General features: G+C 39.8%; 1 long non-coding RNA gene across 3 annotated transcripts in view; it reads left to right on the top strand.

The window, feature by feature from the left end:
* Positions 1-1,568: 1,568 nt before the first annotated feature.
* The window catches only part of LOC135456350 (uncharacterized), a 91,793-nt gene continuing 75,603 nt past the window's right edge, over positions 1,569-17,758 (top strand). The window contains exon 1 of one of the 3 annotated variants that reach the window (XR_010442519.1): positions 1,569-1,712. This is a non-coding gene — a long non-coding RNA (uncharacterized LOC135456350). Of the gene's footprint in view, positions 1,713-5,868; positions 5,946-17,758 lie in introns of those variants that run through there. The other 2 variants (XR_010442520.1, XR_010442521.1) reach the window with 2 other exon arrangements.

The following is a 17,758-nucleotide window of genomic DNA, read 5'->3' as shown; positions in this document are numbered from 1 at the left end:
AAATTACACAGTTGCCTAATTAGTTCTTTGCGTTTTTTCTCTGGTTTAATTGACAGGATGGAGTTAAATAGGTAACTGGTCTCAAAGAGGGAAAAGGAAAAAAGAAGGGGAAAAAATGTGAGGAGTAGCTTCTGCTGAATATTTTAGCTGATGATATCTCATTCGTGTGGCAGACTGGTAACAGGAAAATAAATGACTCTCATCCTTTTGGTAAGCAACTCCAAATTTTCTGGACATAAATCTGCCCTCAGAGTAAGCTATCTAAACAGATTTTCATGAAGTTAAAAGGCTTGGATGTCTTAATGCATACAAAGGGTCAGGGCTGGCACATAATTTTGGGAGGACAGTCAGGAGTTTTTCTTCCAGGAAGTTAATTTTTCTCTTTGTTTTATTTATACCTCTCTGTATGTCTGCTGTTATAGTCATTGGCAAAGGACAGGCTAGAGAACAGTAGAACACAACAGACTTTGCCTTACTGTCTCATCAGAGGAGCCTCAAACAAAGGGAAATAAAATATGAAGTTTTGATATCTGAGCCTCAGGAAGTTCAAAGTTCAAGTCTGGCTCTTATCTATGCTTGCCCTTGTCTGCAAGGTAGAGCTGGAAATCTTGAAAGAAAAAAACACCCTTGCTGAATCAATGCTTGTAAAACTTGCAAAATATCTCCACTTCATTCATAACTCAGCCACTGATTCGATACATCTCTATTCCAGCAAAAAGAAGGGGTTTTTTTTGGTCTGTGTGTATTATCTTCCTTTTATGCCAAAAAATTTACACCTATTCAAAACTGCAGTAAAGCTAATCCTAGCTCAAATACTTGTTCATGCTGCAGCTTCTATCAAGTTTATTAATGGTTTTAACAGAAAATAAAATAGGAAAATTATAATGTGCTTATTAAATTAAACAGTAGCACAGTTAAGACCAAGATAGCTGGTTGTGAATTGGGCTGAAAATACTGCACAGCAATACTTAGTTACTTTCTTAAACTTAAAAAAGCACAATGGAAAGAACTAAATCTAAAAATAGGCAAACAGCAAGGGGTCCAATTCCTAGAGAAACGAGGAGGATTTTCTATGTTTGGCTTGATTTGTAGTTGCTCAGCTGCTCCAGCAAAACATTGTGCATAAATACCCAGATAGATGTTTCCTATGCTTACTTGCATCTCACCAAAAGAAACAATTAATATAGTATTTCTTGCATTTAAATCATGCTTGCCCTACTTCTGCAACTATAAGGGGAATAAAACTTGTTTTTACAAAGCAAGCCCTTTATCAATGTTGCCAAAAAAATGAAAGCTCACAGCAACTGAGCATCGAGATGATAAAAATTACAGAAGGACAAGTGAGAATCTTGCTATCAGAATATTAAAACTTCAGATAAAGATGTAGAGAAAATCAGCATTAACTTCTTGAACCTGAAAGTGTGCTGAAACCTCTCAGGGGTGTCACCTGGGGGCTCAGACAAAAGTGGAATCAGCTGTGGGGGTGAGGCTGGTGATGAGACAAGAGTGAAATAAGCTGTGGGGGTCCATATTGATACCTATATTAAGGGGGAGCTGAGAAGGAAGGGGATTTTTGTGTCCAAGTTTAGTGCAAGACCATGTGGGAAAATTAAATCCAAGTTAGTTATTGGACCCTTTCTGCCTTTTCTTCAGTAGAGCAGAGGGATGCTCATGAAGTTCCTCATCTGAGGCCCTTGGACTGGAAGGTGTGGGTGAGTAGCTGAAACTATCCATTCATTAATTTAAGCTCTGTTCAGGTCCAGATGGTGTGATTTGGGGGTTGTTTTTCTTGCTGTGAATTTGGAAGTGGGGAGAAGTGCAAATGCAGAGCTTGTGTTGCAGTGTTGAGGTGCAGAGCCCATGGTAGGAGGTCCATGGTGTTTTGCCAGGAGGAGGCAAGCTCACTGTGTGGAATCCATGTGAACTGAATTTACTGAGGGAAAGATGAGTTTCCCAATTTTCACAGTTTGCTTGGGAAAGTAAGAGGAGAAGTAGCTTTGGTTTTCTGGTGTTTTGCAGGTTTTTGGGTTTTTTTGATCTGTGTATATTATCTTCCTTTAATGCCAAAAAATTTACACCTATTCAAAACTGCAGTGAAGCTAATCCCAGCTCAGATACTTGTTCATGCTGCAGCTTCTACCAAGTTTATTAATGGTAAGCACAGCCAAGTGTGGGGAGGTGCCAGAGGTGGCTGGAGAGGGGCTGCTTGTAGCCACCTTGTCACAGGTACAGAGGTGAGGGGTGTAACACCCCAAAACAATCTGCACAACCTCAGTTAGCCTGAAAAAAAACCTGTAACTATCTCTGAAAAAGGGTTTCTCACTATAGAAGCTATAAGCATTGCTGTGTTAATGGCTGCAGAGAACTGACACCCAGAGCAGTCAAACCCCAAAGCAAGGGCTGGGCATCTGTGGGAGTGATGTTAGCCCTGGAAATGTGCATTACTCCCTTTTCTTGGCATCTTGGGCACAGCCAGCCTCCACATTTTCCTGAGTGTGGGGTTTGTGGTCAGGAAAGCAGAGGTGCTGCAGCCCTGGTGGGGAAGGGGAGAGAACACAACACAGCAGGTCCTGTACTCGCATGGATTTACACAAATTTGCACACCAGTGTGCAAACAGAGCAGCTGGGAAAGAGGAAGAGACTCCAGAATTTTGTGTTTTATACTATTACTGGCCCTCAACCACTTCATTGTTGAACTCACCTCTCCTTCCTCCAATTTGCTCCCTTTGCTGAGGAATTAGGGATGACCTTGCTCAGTGCAGCTGAGCTAATACAAAGTGCTGATGTCTGGATCATGTTCCCCACTGGCTGTGACCCTTCCTTCTTGTAAATAATTGCCAAGTTTTTTGGTGGTTGTTTGCTGGCTTTGGGTTTTGGTTTTTTTTTTGCCTTTATGACTTTGTAAAGAAGAAACTTGCTTTATTTTAGGACGGCCCTTTACAAACTTATGAATGCCAGCTTTGGAGCAGTGAAATGTATGGACGCTTCAAAGAAATCACTGGAATTTATTTTTTTTCTTTTCTCTAAATACCATGGTAAAGACTAGTTTTCCTTGATGCTCTCAGGAACAGATTAAGTTAATTACTGATCCCCTCCTCCTTTAAACCAGCTTGAGGCATTGTTTTTGGCAAAGTTATAAATGACTGAAAATAAGAAGTTCTAATGAGAATGTTAGGCAGCCATAGCTTTACTTTTCATTATTAGCACTCTCTGCAATACCTCACAGTACTTTTTGACATAAAGTGTAGACCGAGGCCATGAAAAGAGAAAAGCAAAGAGGGCTTGTATTTATCATTTTGATATTGTTCTTATTTAAGCATTACTTAACTAGCAGAACATCAGGCAGGGTTTTCTTGCTGACTACAGCTTGCAATTCACAACTGCCCAAAAGAAATGATGACCTGGTACATGTACCCACATCCTTACATAAAAAACAGTATTTCTTAATCAAAGGGTAAAATTATATGGCCCCAAATATTCTTGGCAGACAGGGAGCTCTGTCAATCATCTAGTGAGACTCTCCAGCTAATAGAGGTGGTGAGAATCATGAGAGTGGGGGGGTAATGAAAAAATGGTGGTCATGTATGTTTTTCTTCAAGAGTCAGATGCTGGAGGCAACTGATTCCACTCTAATTTTCTTTCTCTTGCGCTATTGTTTTTTTTTTCTTTTTAATGTATATTTGTGGTCCTCGTTGCTGTGGAGGAAAGCTGGAAAATGTGATCCCAAAATACTCTAGAGGCTCCAAATCTATTGCCTTCTTTAAAGAGAGTTCCTTGATTCAGCAGACTGTTGTGTCTGATTTGTGATTTAAAAAGAAAAAAAAAAAAACAACCAAACCCTCATAATGGTGTATTGGGAAGGGACACAAGGCTTGGCAGCAGGAGAACAGAAGCAGTGTTGTAGAGAAGTTAATGTGTACAACTGCGGCTAAATTAGAATTGGATGCTCAGAGTTGCACTGCAATGTCCTCAACACAAAGTGAGATTAGATACCAAGAACATCTAAATCATTGTGATTTAGATCACTTATGCTGAGCTGCTGCTTAGGCACAAATCACCCACACTCTGCTGCCCCTGGGTTTGTGTGATGGGATGAATATTTTTGGCCTGCCCTGGTGTGATGTGGTTAGTTGCATTAATCTCTTCCTTTCTGCTCTGTCCTTTTGGACATTATGGAGATCTAATCCCCAACACCCATTCCAAGTCTCTCACATAGATGCCTGGAAAGAATGCAGGAGAAGGGCCAAGATTTTCACCAGGTCAGCAGAGCTGTGGCTGGGCTGCTTGGCAGGGGCTGAGTCAGTGCTGGCATCTCACTGCAGCGAGCACTGAGGAAAGCATGCACAGGAGGGGGAAGAATGCTGGCAGGGCATTTCTGAAAGAGAAAAACTGATTGCATTGTTTGCAGCATGCCTTTGTGGTCAGCCAAGAAAAGCTAAAGTGTTTAGAGGGAGTCCAGAGATTCATCCCATGAAGTGGTGAGTGTGGGGTTGGTTCTGCCTGACATGTCAAGAATTGTGTGTCTAAATTAAGTGAATTGTCTGAATTTCTTTGGTTTCCAAAGAGATGAGCTGGTGCACAGTAGATATGAGTACATAGGTGCATCTTGGAGTCTTAGATTTGTCTAGATTTTAAGTAACTTTGGCTAGGTGAGATTAAACAGGGCCTAAGCATCTGGTTGCAGGGGTCTTGGAGATAAGCTTTCTGTTAGTCAGTTGGGAGGAGATGGTTTCTTCTGAGAATAATTGGGATCTTTTCAGGTAGGCTTCAATTCTTAATCATTCACTGAAGAAGATATCCATACCTTTACCTGTATAGGATGCCTGCACTCCTAACCAGCTGCTTAAACTAAAATCTGGTTACCCACTGGCAGAGCATCTTACCCCATGCCATGCATATTCCTACAGCTCCTGAAGACATGCCTAAAAAGGCAGGATTTTTGTTGCAACACCAATTTCTGATCTTCTGTTGAAGGAATGTCTTGTGTCAATCTCCAGAATGTAATGGTATTTGTACTGTTAAAAAAAAAAAAGGCCCAGTGAAGGTTGTATGTGTTTTTACCATTAGTTATTATCAACAAACAAATACTTTGGGGTCTTTCACAGTTCCTGCAAAAACCAAAACAATATATTTTATGTATTGAGCTCTTGCAAGTACCTAATTTCATTCATAGTGCATGGAACTAAATAAACCAGGAATAAAAATAGGGCAATATCAGTGCTTCCCTATCAGCCCCTCTCAGGCTGCTGCAGGGCAAAGGGCCTTTTCTGCATTAATTATGTCCAGTGTGCTGGAAGGTTTGGCTGGAGCCTCAGCCCCACACAGCTTGGCAAGGGTCTGACATGGCTGGCCAAGCCTTTCTCCCCACTGACTTGACTACCAGGGCTGACAGCTGCCAGGTCCTGTTGTCCTCAAACTGAATTTTTCAAAGGTTCCTTCTCAAACTGTGTCCACAGACAGTCATAGGGGGAGCTCTGCTTTCTAGGTCAGTGATTTTGTGTATCCTGCCTGGATTTGCCAGCCCACCCTTGTAAACTGTGGGCCTAAAAAGACTGCTTTTAATCAAGGAACTCAATAATTCACATGTAAGTGGGTACAGCACTTGGAGCCCTCCTTTTATCCCAGCCAAGCTGATTCTTCAGACTTGGGCTGCACCAAGCAGCTGATCTGTGGCAGGATGATGTGTGATGTCTTTCCTTGTAGGGGGATAGAATATAAGAAAATAAAGTTGGTATAGAAAGTAATCTTACCCCTAAAGAGTTGCAGCTGAGCTAATTAGTAAAGATTAGGAACAGGCCTGACTCTAACAAGCCACAGCTGTAGCCAATAAGAAGAGCGCTATAAAAGAGTGGGCTGGCTAAAAAGGGAACTGGAGTCAGTTGGCTGCTGTGAGAAGAAGGAAGAGTCAGTGCTGTGAGGAGCTGCCTATGAGAAACATCAAGGAGGTAGGAAACTCCTGCATTAAGGAAACAACAATATGAAAACTTTGCGATATAATGAGAACAATTCCTATTTAAGAATGACTAAATATGTTGTGTATATCAGTGACCATCGCCTGTGTGTCTGGGATAGTGTCTTTTTTTGGATAATATAACCACCTGTGTCACTGAGTGCTGAGAAAATACTTGTGCTGCTAATCCTGAACCCTGTCATAGTGTGTTTGCTCTGCTGGTGCCTTTATCCATTGTGGGCTGCCAAACTCGTGCTGTCCTTACCTCATCCAGAATTCTGGCTTTCATTATTAATTAGAGGTCAGCTTTATGCTTCCCACACCTGTTTAAAATATCAGGCCAAATTTGAAACTTTAGTAATGAACGTGCCCCGAGTTATGGCATGAGGATCAAAGTCAAAATCAGACCTTCACCTATGCAGGAATTTTGCTGGTAATAGGGCAAAGAAATTGTTGGGCACAAACATCTGGATTCTATCTTTTAAAGTCTAATTGATGAAAGATTGTGAAAATGCAGGGTGGGTGTTATGGTGTGTAGTAGAAAAGGTGAAGTGCATGAAGATTTGATTAAACTAAAAAGAGGATGAAAAGCAGGAACTGTTTGGAGACAGAAATTGCTGTCCTGTATAAATGGGAAGTATATGCAATGGCGTGGTGTTTAGGAAGATTCAAACTCAGTATTTAGCTAATTACATGAAAAGAGGGATACAGAGGACGCTGCTTGGGAAGGCTTGGTTGATTATCTGAACAGCAAGCATTTTAGCCATAGTGCTATAGAGTAATCTATTTTAAAAGTTACTGTTATCTTAAGTACTGATGTATCCTTTTGTTATCAAACTTGGTCTATCACTTGTTAGATCAACATAATAATAGTTGTGTTGGTGAAGTGTGTCTTTCAGTCTGTTTCAAGCTCTGGCATCTTCTGCTTTCTTCTCTTGGTGCAAAGGGTAAAATGCTGCCCTGGGGCTGTTTGCATAGTGATTTGTTCAGAGCTGGAGATGAACAGAGCCACTGAGGGGGAAGAGCTCTCTGCTTTAGTCTGTGGGTGAGCAGAAATGAGCTGAGCTACAGGGAGGGTTTCGTTTGCATAACCTGTGGGTTTCATTTGCAAAAGCTGTGTAACCACAGTTATCCTGTTGGGAATCTCTGAAACAATTACAGTACTAACTAGTTGGAGGCTCTGCACCCACCCTGGCTAGTGAGAGCCATGCTCGTAGGCTTGTATAATGATGCTCTTTTTCCACCCATCGAAACTGCATATAGCTTAAAAAATATTACAGAAGCAGGAAATTTGGGGAGAGCCTTGTGTGAGGAAATTACAGAGCAGGGCTGAAGTTTCTCTGGAATGTGCCACTGCTGGCATCCAGAGTCGTTGTAGTTTTGCTGCCTGTTAGCAAGAGGTTAAGACTGAGGAGTGCTTTCTCAGGATCTGCAGACAGACTTGAGCAAATTCTTTGTCTTCAGTGGTTCAAATGCGTTTTATCTGTTCAATGCTTGTTACAATGGCTGGGGAAATGAAAACAATGCTGCAAGGATCACTTGTGCAAAGGACCCACTTACTAAACCTCTGCTACAAATTTCTAGCTATAGGTGCAAGCATGGATATGAAGGATGTGCTAACCTTCTCCTGATAGTGTTTTTCTTTCACAGTTCACAAAAAAATTTTCTACCTTTTACCCAGAAATGGGTTATTTGCAAGTGTGAAGGTGTTGGATGTTAATGGCATTCAAGAAACATTTCAGCGATCCTAGGGATTTCTTGGGGGATTCTCTGAGGTGTTTGTGCAGATGATAGTTTGTTTTAGAGAGAAATCCTGTTTTTTGAATTTCATTACTGTGGCTTTTGACTTTTTTGATCATGGATTAGACTTTAAATGCAAAGCAGTGTCATTTAGATGAGACAAGTTGAAAAATACTACAGAACTGATGGTTTTGAGTTTATTGTGGTTAGTCTTTCAAAATACCCACTAGCAAACATGCTCAACAGCAAACTTCTGAGAGAATTGTTCCTAATGGAATCAATTTTAAGGAAGGGAATTGCAGGATATCCTGGTGTGATCTAGTGAGAGATAGGGCAAGCATCAGTAGGGTGGCTAAGGCTTGGTTTCATTTCAGAAAATTGTGGTGAATAGCAAAAGTAGGATGAAGGGGAGGAGCTGGAAGATGAGAAGACGAAACAATAGGAAAAAAAAAGCAGGGAACATGAGATAATTTATATCTTAAAAAGTGCTTTATATCTTACTTTCACAAGAAATGCTTTTTGTTGAAGAGTAGTCAGGAATCGGGACAAGGTAACAGAGAGGAGAGAACAATCTGAGAAAAGCATAAAGATTTTAATTTTTTTTTTTTTATTGACAAAAATTTTCTAGGATTTTAGGATTTCTAGGGGTTTCCTCCCCTGCCTAAGCCCTGCTCCAGTAACGCCCTGGTTTGTGTAGTGCCCACATTGAACTGCTGGGAACCAGAGGCTTCTGGTTCTGTTTGTAGCAGTCAAGAGGAGCAGCGTCACCGTGGCGTGTTTGAACGTGTATTGTTCTGCCTCATTGAGGGACACTTGTCCCTGGGGACAGCAGTTCATTTATCTTCATGTCTGCTCCAGAGGGAAATTGTCAGCAGAGAGCACAGTTAGTTGTGGTAAGCTGTGTATGTGTGTGCTGTGTTCTGATGTAGTTCAGTGACAGCTGGTAATCAGACCTAATCTGTCAAACTCATTTCACCTGAGACCTAAAGTGCAACTCCCATTCTGGTCTTTAAGGTAAAAGCATCACAAAGTTCCTTGCTTCTTAGCCTTCTGGCTTTTAGTACATAATAACTTTTTTATTTCCAAATCTTCTTTTTCTTACTTCTTTTTAAGAAACTCTGCTTCTTTCAGCCACTGATGTTTTGGTTGTCAGCACCTGTTTGCAAAAAAACCCAAAACAAAAAAAGCCCCAGGAACCAACAAAGCCCCTGAATCCAAACAGCAAAAACTAAAAATAAAAAACCAAAAGGCAGTTGGTAGTACTATACAAACTGTTTGAGTAGCACATTTTATCATGCAGTGACTGCATTAGCTTACTTGATGTAGCTGAACCCCTATCCTTACCTGTTAGAGTTGCTCCTAATTGGGTGTCTCTATATTTCTTACCAGTTTGCTTCCTTAGGTTACATCTTTCAGATTAATTAGAAAACTGGAATCAATTAAAGATTCCTAGAGAACAAGAATCTTGATTGTAAAGATTTTGTTGCCTAGGTAATAGTTATTAGTGAACAGGATTCCCAACTACATGTTCACTTTGGCTGCTTCTCTTTCTTCTGATGGACTCACAAAGCAGGAGAGAAATTGCTCCACACCTCAAATTCTGCCTTTAAATTTTTAAAAAATATCTTTTTCACATTGCTGAAACAGTTCTTGTTTGTCTAGTCTGTTTTCTCCTATTCTTTTTCCTTTTAAACTGTTGCAGGGTTGGCAATGTCCTCCTTTCATTCTGAAAGCTGCTAAAAATATTCTGGGTAGAAGCTGAAAATGCAAGACAACAGTCTCTTGATGCTGAAATGCTTCGTGGCCAAATGTTTGATGACTTCTTGTATTTTGTTTCTGATGGCTCTATAGCACACACAGATTTGCACTAGAAAAGAGGGAGAGCAGCTGACAAGGATTGTTCTTTGTAAGCTGGGCCTAAAAGGACCAACAGAAGATGTTCTTTCTTATCTCTTCATCTGGTGCTTTATTCTAGAGTGAAAATAAGGCTATTATGTATCTTCTTTGAATATTAATAACCGGGTTGGGCTAGTGGGATGATAAAATAGTGACCAAAGGGCCATGCTGTGCTTCTGAAGTGTCCTCTTTCTAGTGCCAAAATCTATGAGGTTTTTCAGGGTATGTTGCAATTGTTTCATTTGGCTGAACCAAAGTTTTTCAGTTTGAGATCTTAGATCATGAAGGTGCTATTTGGCTTCAATTTGGAAAAGTATTTTATGGCTTGTTTGGTTAGTTTTGTTTATTTTTATTTATTAGGTTATCTGTTAGACATAGATAAATAGCTGAAATCTATAGGTAAAGTATATGGTGTTACTTTGAGCATCAGGCCAGGTGAAATCTTTCTGAGATTTTCTGTTCTGCTGGTTGTGTTATTCTTCACATCCCTTAGCAAGCAGATGTGTGTGATGCATGATCCAGGAAATTATAGTTTTCTTACATGAAATTATTAAAGGGTATTGGACTGCACAGGTACTGTCCCATAAGAAATCTTAGCATAAAGCCCCCAGAAGTAATTTCTCTTAGCAACAGTTTCTTTATTATTGCCTACCAGGCTCTCTCTCAGAACTGAGATTTTAAGGAAGAAGTTGGAGGTACACCACAGTTCCCTACACCAAGATTGCCATTAACATTACATTTTGAGTTTGGCAAAAGCATTGGCTGTATAAAAACAAGGGAACAAAGGATGACTTATGAAATTATTTTGCCCTGGGCAGGGCTGAAGAAATAATGCTAAAATGTGTTAGACATGGGTCGGTGACATGAAGTGTGGTTGCAGAGAGAACTGAAGGGGAAAACAAGCAGTGTTTCACTGAATGTGTGAGGCTTGACAATGCCATCAACACAAAGAAAACTTCCAGTACTGTGAGCAGTGCCAGTGCTCTTCTGAGCTCAGGAAGTGCTTGTTGCAGCCTTGAGATTGCTCTCATGCAGAAGAACTTGGTGAGAAGTGCTTTGGATAGTTCTTTGGAGAAGGCAAACCACAGTTTATTTCTCTGAAGTTGCATAGCTGTGGGGTGTTTTATGGACAGTCTGGTATGAGTCAAGGCTTTTCTCCTGGAAGTCCATTTTTTTAGTTCAAGATTGTGATAAGTTGTTGTATTTACAGTAATTGCAGTGATTGATTTTAATTAATATATGTAATGGAAGCACTAGAATTGAAGATGCCAATGGCATCTTGATTTGGTCCTCTCTTACTTGTACGCTATATTATAGTCTTTAATTATGGAAATATGCACTATTTTATTAATACAGCTGTATGTCTAGATGTATCCAGAATATTCTAAGTACAGTAGTTACCTGTAGGTCCTTATAGGAAAAAAGTTGGATATAAACCTCATAAAATCTCATAGTAGTTTTCAAACTCTTGTTCCTCTTTGCTCTAAATTGCTACATCTCTGCACACATTAAGATGATGTCACAATGCTGCCTGAACAGATGTAAGAACTAGGCTGACAGTACTAGAAAACCCTTTTTTCTTTCCGCCTTTATTCTCTTGTTCCCTACAATGAGCACCATCTACCTCTGGTTTTGGGAATCCTGAGGCAGTGGCTTGGTATTTAATTTATTCAAACATATGTTCTCTTCCGACATGATACTGGTGCACATGCAGACTGTGCCAGATTAAAAATGAGCACTTATCACATCTGTGTTGCTGGAGAATCACAGTGTGACCAGAAGAGCTCACAGTTATCATATACAAGCTGCATTTTAATCAAACCAACAATTAATTTGGATTGTCTGTGCAAGTTTGTTATCAGTAAGGCTTTTCTTTCATCAGTGTAAATCTGAATGGTGATTTTTATCATTGCAAATGTATTTTTAAGAAATGACTTGAAGTAATAGATAGGAAACACATTGCACAAAGCTATTAACACCATTAACTCCCAATATGCTTCAGATACATTGTAAACCTGAATTAACAATACAACGAATTTTTAGCTTGTCTGCACAAGATCTAAAATTTTAAAGTACATCTGTGATATAGATATAACTCTAAATTTGCAAAATGGAGAAGCCTCCTCTGAAGCTCTCAAAACTGTGCCTGTCCTCTTCCAACTGCTCATGAAATTTTAACAGCTTGGCCAAACTCCTCAGCCTTTTGGCCTGACTGGTCATAGAAAAGAAAACTCTGTGGCCAGAAATGACAGTTGGCTGCTGGTTATTTTATCACTTTTTTTAAAGCAGTCTAAGCCAAGCTGCCTTCTTCCTTTCAATTCAAGCCTTTCTCTTTGCAGAGCACACCTACTTTAAAAATTTGGTCTATTCTAGAAGTTTTTAAATTTCTACTCTTAAGGCAGTGTTGGAATTCAAAGAAACTCTTCTCTGGCTCATTATGTAGAAGGAACCTGGGCAAGTTCTGCCACAAATTTAAGCCACATCAAGCAGCAGAAACTGCAGTAGTTAGGAAATGCCCAAAGTAAGCATTGTTCTTTCCTCAAAGGATATGTCCAGGGTATCTCATAGGAATTTAATTTAGATGTGGTGTATTCATAGAGGCTTTTAAGCTGCCTCTACCTAATAGCGGGTTATGCCTATTAGTCTGGAAGATTTTGAGCCGAAACCAGTAGGCAATTGTGACTTAGCACAAGCTAGATATTTTAATTTGTTTTTAAAGTTTATTTTATAAATGAACTGTGTCTAGATGGTCATCATGCTGTACACTGTAGAAATTATTTCTCCTTCTGTTAAACTGCAAGATAGGCAAATAAACTTGGGCAAAAATGCCAACTATCACTCTCTACCAGGGAATGGCAAGACCTAGAAAACCCAGATGACAGTGAGCTGTGGGAGGGGAGGTTGCATCTCCACTCCAGCAGTGCAGCCATTGAGATCTGCAATTGGATAGCCAGGGCAAGCCATTGGATAGCCAGGGCTGTGGATTTCTCACAGTTCTTGTGCTGGTACCCTGTTGTTACAGTTCAGGACTAAGCTACAGACTTTTCTTGACATCAAAGGAAATATTTACATCAGGCTGAAGTTCTGCAGCTGTTTCCAGGCATAATATCTCTGCAGTTCCATTCTCCAGTGCCAGCTGGTTCTTATTTCATGAGCTCAGACATTGCTTTGTGGGCAAAGGCTGTTCCAGAAAGCTGTTGCTCTGGAAGTCAATGTCCACTCCGTGTCTTGCAGTCACCACAAGAGATCTGGAAATGCAGAGACAAGCAGTCGTTGTTATCATGGCTGCTCTCATGAATCATTCAGCAAGGAATGTTTCATGGTGTCACAGGAGCTGGCCTGAGAGCTGTCTCTGCTTGGCAATACCGTGTCAGGTGTTTATTTGGCATGTGCTAATGTGCTGAGAGTCTGAGGATCATGTCACCTGCCTTGAAGGTGTTGAGGATCTGGGATGTTGATCACTGGATGCAAACAGCAGATGGTTCTTCCTGATTTCTGTTGTGATGCCTTGTCAAGGCTGACCTAGAACAGAGACCAGACAGAGCTAAAGGATAAAGCAGGGATTTATTAAGAGGATCTCCTCAATGGATCCACCTTGGGCAGCACAACCCAAAATAATCACACAATGCACGACTGCTCATGAGATCTCTCACTTTTATAAGTTCTGCTCTATTTGCATATTGGAGTCAGCTGTCCAATTACAGCTTTAGGTTATGAAGTCCCATCCTCCTTGTTTTTCTCTCTTCATCCCAGCAGTCTTTATGCTCTTGGGCTGAGATTTGGATCATTTGTCCTTGGTGCCCAGCTGGAGCAGGAATTGTTTTGTCTCCTTGCTCTGTGCACAAAGCTCACCATCCCCTCATGTGAAACCCAGACCCACACACTAAAGCAGCACACAATCTGAAAAATAGAAAAGCTAAACCTGAGGCATCACCTGTGTGCCACCAGCCCCAGAAAACCCTGAGGCAGGATGTAAGGCAGATGGGGACAGGTGAGCTGGTTGTATAGCTGTGCTCATATATGGGAGAGCATCCTCCTTCCTGCCCCTCCTTTGTGTCCCCCTCTCACCTGACTCTCAGTAAATGCAGCTGTTAGTTTGGCAAAGGCAGGCACTACAAAGCAGTTACAGCAAAGGCATGTCTTAAATCTCATACAGGCAAGCCTTTGGATGAATAAATCAACCTCTGGTGACTTCTTCAACCCGTAGTTTTCACAATGACATTTGAGGCTTTATTCGTGGGTCCACAGGATCTCATTCTCTAGACTTAGCCCTCTGAAGTGAGCATTTACATGCACTGCCTTGTTTCTGTGTGTTTTGAGTTCTGCTCTGACACTGATTCTTGCCATTTCCTTAGGCAATAACATAGATAGGTTTCCCTGTAAATTACTTAGGACCTGAAAAACTGATGGTGACTGTGTGATAGCAAATAAAATGTTCACTGTCACTGATTTTTTTTTCCCTACATTCTGGAAATTTGCTGTTCTTGAAACACTAAAAATTATTTGAGCTCTTGTCCCTCTCAGTGTTAACCTGATGTGTGGAAACACTCCCCAGAGCTGTGTGTCCAAGAGCATGATCATAATGATTCTGTAGTTTTGTTTTTTTTTTTTTAAATAAGTATTTCTCTATGCCAAAATTCAGACTTTAAAAGTTTGTAGAAGAGCTTTCTTACTCTCTACTCAACACATTTTTATATGGTAGTAAATAAAACTTTAACTAGATAATAATCAGCAACTGTTTGCTGTGTTGTAATCAAAAGAGGACAATGGCATCCTGTGGTAATAACTAGTTCAAAAGGTTAATTCCCTTAAAATAAGGATACTTTTTCCAGCCATAACAACAATAGTATGTCTTGTATCTTGCTAGTTGTAATCGAGACTGGAAGGATAACTTAAGTCCAGGTCAACAAAGTTTTGCCTAAGAGTTACGTTCCAAGTTAATTTCTCACTCATTTGGGTAACTTAACCTGAATATCAATACTGGTTGATTTTGTATCAAAGTTTGCTTTTTTTCTCACCAATATTCCATTAATAGGGAATGTATTTTTTTAACAGATGCAAAGAAGCCTCTTTTTCCCACCTCCCTGTACAGAAAAATAACATATCTCTACTCAAAGCAATAAAGAATACACTGTAGATAAATTCATACCACAGCAATGCAGCGTAAGGATTCCATTAATGCTTTAGTGATATTATCAAGCAAGAAAAAGGCAAAATGTATCCACGACTCTTACTCTGCTGGGTCTGTAATGAGCAATGTTGTAGCAGCTGCTGTATTTTTTTTTCCTGTAGTCATCAATTGGTGTATTGTGGAGGCTAAAAAAAATAAAAAAAATCCTGACTTTTTTTCTCTCTCTATTTTTTTTATTACTTTAAGTAAGTCAGCTTCCTTTTGTTACTTCTGTGATGTACTTCTCCCTACTAACTCCAAGACCAATATGGAAATTGCTAATATGACAGAGAAATATGAGCTTTATACTGTGGAAAAAGTGGCTGTAGCAATATATCAGAAATTATTGAATGTTATCGGTCATAGCACAATTTATTATTTTACCAGCGTGCTGTGAAAAGTTGCTCAGCCAACTCAGAGCTTTCCTACTGCATTAGTGCTGTCTGGGAGTTTAACTGGTGGCACTTTGCTAAATGCAAGCACAGTAATTATTTGCACATCAGGCCCTCAGATTCCCCCCTCCCCACCCTAACCCATCATCTTAACACACCGTGTGCACGAGAATTTGATTTACCTTTTTTATTCTGGACTCTGTATGGTGAAGGCTTTCACAGGGAAAAGATGGCTGGAAGATATAAGGGAGGGCTGAGAATTTGGAAAGTGTCTGCTCTGCACTTTGTCTGCGCTCCCTGCCAAACTCACGTGTAGCTCTCATTAATGCTAATGGGATTTAATACATGCTGCAAGAGGAAAATATCCTCATTTATTTTGCACTGAATCGAGTGGGTAGCAAAAGTGCTGTATTGACAACTCTGGAGCCCTCTATTTATCCAAAGAACAGGCAGTGTCAGAATAAGTTCCTCTTACAACTTTGGTGTCTCAATCCTCTTGTGGAAGGAGTTCTGTGGCACACATGCAATGCATAAACTTTCTCTTCAGTATGATTGAATGATAATGACAACTTTTAAGAGTTCTCCTGCTATGCATGTGTGTATAATAGTCATAAAAAAAAACCCCTCTCCACTGAAATTTCTCGCAGTAGTTTTATTAAGCTAAAAAAATTGGGGGGAAAATGGAGGAGGAAGCTCTTTATTAGGATCAAGACTATATTGTGTTCTTTTGGCTGAGGTAAAGTTAGGCATAATTATATGCAGTTTAACATGCAGAAAGTCACATTTCATGGAAAACTTTGAGTTCTTTCAGAGAAAAATATTTGAGCTGACTTTCCCTTTTATGGAAAAGTGTCTTATTTACCTGTTTATTTTTACTGTTGTCCTGACTCATCTAAGCTTGATTGATTGATGTTATTTCCATTGAACAGACAGGGAAGCTCACTTAAGCTTTCAAAATCACACCCCATCCAGGACTTTACCTCATTATTTTGTTCTTTTGCATCACTCCCTGCCATCAGAAGTCTGGGTGGAGTCTCTACCTGGCTGGCCTCACATCTTCCTGTGTGATGATCTATGTAAAATATATTTCAGAACAAGCAGCTATCAATTGTTTTACAGCAACTTCCTGTGCACTGGTTGGAATGAAGAGTTCAGGATTGAGCATTGTTGTTTTTTCTATCTTTGGGCTAGAGGAGAAGGCTTTTGAGAGAGTAAAACTTGGTGAGGAAGGAGTCAGCATGCAAAATACCACCAGGCATGTTGAAAATCAAGGGTGGTGTACATTGACTTGACTCGGGTTCAAAAATGTGACTTCAGAATTTAATTTGAGTCCTACTACCAGGGAATTCCTTGTTGAAAGTGTGTCTAGGACACCTTAAGGTTTTGCCTGTCCTGTTTTTCCTTTATCCTTTGTTTCAGTTTTCGGAAACTGAAATAATAAAGGAAATATTTCTGAAGCTTTTCTCTCATTGTTTCTCATTTATACCCACCTACCACTGGATTGTGACTTTTATAGGTGTATAGGTATTTTTTTAAACCTCATGCTGGTGTCTAAAGAAAAATCTGACTTCTAGAATCTCATTCTAACAGATGTGTGCTCTTTTCACCTTCAGGCGCTTAGTGTAAAATGGGTCCTATGGAACAAAAAACCTTGAGTTTTCATTTTGTCCAAGCTGGTGTCTCAAAAGTGGACTCATGTAAACAAAAAAATAAAGGAATCAGTTTGACTTTAACACTATGCTTGGGAGTTCATCTTGTGAAACATGAACCAGATATTATTTAATATTTTTATTAGTTTCTCTTATTTTGTGTCATACCAAAGAAGTGGTTGTTGCTTAGGTAGTAGGCAAAAGATATTGGAAAAGGGAAATGATAATGTAAAACTAAGGTGTGTTTTGAAAGTTGAACACAAGCCTTTCCTTTACCTTTTCTTCTGTAATGTTGCAGTTAGTTATTTGGGTCATTAAATCAACCTGCAGATTTTGGAAGGGAGACCTCATTGTGAAACCGATGTTTTGGTTGGTTGTTGGTTGATTTTGGATTTCTTTTGAGGGCAATCTTACTTAGTCATTGAACTGGATCTCTGCTGATACTAAAGTTGAATCCTGCTGAGCTCCATTTCCAGTATATAATTCAACAATAAAAAAAATAAAATAAATCATGCTTTCATTTGAGAAAAATGTGTGGTTGAGCAGAATTCGGACTTGTAGTGCAAGGCTTGTTTGCAAGGCTTTTTAACTCAGCTAAACAGTTCACTTCTATTCTACAATTTATTTAATTAATGTTCATCTCATTAGTAGGGATCTATCTTAGCCATCTACCATTATACAGTAAATTGCTTTAATGAATTCTGTGATTCTCTCAAAATTCCCAATCAGATGAGAGGTCCTGCTAATGTAATAAGTCAAGAAAGTACAGCTTTGGAGATTCATTAGATTTTATTTCATACAAATTGTCTCTGGAAAAACTCTGAGAGCAGTGCAGTGGTCAAAAGGGGCCATTAGGAGACCTGCTTGTTAGAGATGTCCAGAAAGAACAAAGTTGAGTTTGGTTTTGAAATTCATTAGTACACTGCTGATCTTTGTTTTGTTATGAGGTGTTTTTATTTGC

This window comes from Zonotrichia leucophrys, chromosome 1A (genome assembly GCF_028769735.1).
Source record: "Zonotrichia leucophrys gambelii isolate GWCS_2022_RI chromosome 1A, RI_Zleu_2.0, whole genome shotgun sequence".
In the NCBI taxonomy this organism is placed as follows: domain Eukaryota; kingdom Metazoa; phylum Chordata; class Aves; order Passeriformes; family Passerellidae; genus Zonotrichia; species Zonotrichia leucophrys.
Note: the sequence above shows the minus strand (reverse complement) of the source record. Positions and strands in the feature narration are given on the sequence as shown.